Below are 1,024 nucleotides of genomic sequence, written 5' to 3' on the forward strand. Positions count from 1 at the left end.
GCAGTTCTGAAGGCAAAAGGGGGTCCAACCCGTTACTAGCATGGGGTACCTAATAAAGTGGCCGGTGAGTGTAGATGTACAATTGTGACTGTCAGAACAAATGAGATCATGGTCAACACAAGTGACTCGCGGAAACTCTTTGCAGTGATTCTGCTGTTTGTCAACGGTTGTTATAAAATACATGTGTGGTGTGGATCTACATGCCAGTAATTTGGACAGAGCCACAGTAAAACAGCTTTGTTATTAAATTGAACCATGAGTCACTAGTTAGTGTTTGAATGTGATTCAAAACACATGCCCCATTGGTAATGTTTACAAGATAATCATTTCATCATGTGAGCAGAAAACAAGGTTGACAGTAATCTAAAATGTTCACATCGCCATCATATGCGTCACACATGTCAAGAGTAAAATTCTCTAAATAAAAATTCAGAGGATCACCAACATTTTTTACTGCGGGTGGGATGAATATGTGAACCACATTTCATGGAAATCCATTCAGTAGTGGGTCAGAAATGTCCCTCAAAACCACAACAGTGAACCTCGTGGTGGTGCTAGAAGAAATGTTAGAGGATTGCCAGAGTAGTTCAGATTCATCCTCTGGGGACCCTAAATGTCTGAACCAGCGTTTTTGGACCAAAGTGGTGGACCGATTGACTGACGCCTACATTTTTATCTCCATTGCCACGCCGCTAAGAAGTCTACACTGTGTGACCAAATTGTGTGAGCAGGTGCATAGTGGTTTCTATTTTCCAAATGGTACACCTTGTGGTCTGTAGCTTAGTAAAGATGTAAGGACATAAGATATGGAGACTGCAAAATGGCCATTAATGGGTTAAAACAGTTGGTGGAGATTTTTTCTTGTTCAAGTTGCTGGAACTGAGCATGTAAACTTGACTGTTCAGCACAGGAGCTTGCAGCTGTTATGTAAGAGTGCCAGACTTTGCTAATCCTTTTATAGGAGGAGAGGAGCCTGCAGGGTTGCTCATCATCAAGACAAATCAGCCTGTAAAGTAGAGACATC

Source organism: Etheostoma cragini, chromosome 8, assembly GCF_013103735.1.
Source record: "Etheostoma cragini isolate CJK2018 chromosome 8, CSU_Ecrag_1.0, whole genome shotgun sequence".
Lineage (NCBI taxonomy): Eukaryota > Metazoa > Chordata > Actinopteri > Perciformes > Percidae > Etheostoma > Etheostoma cragini.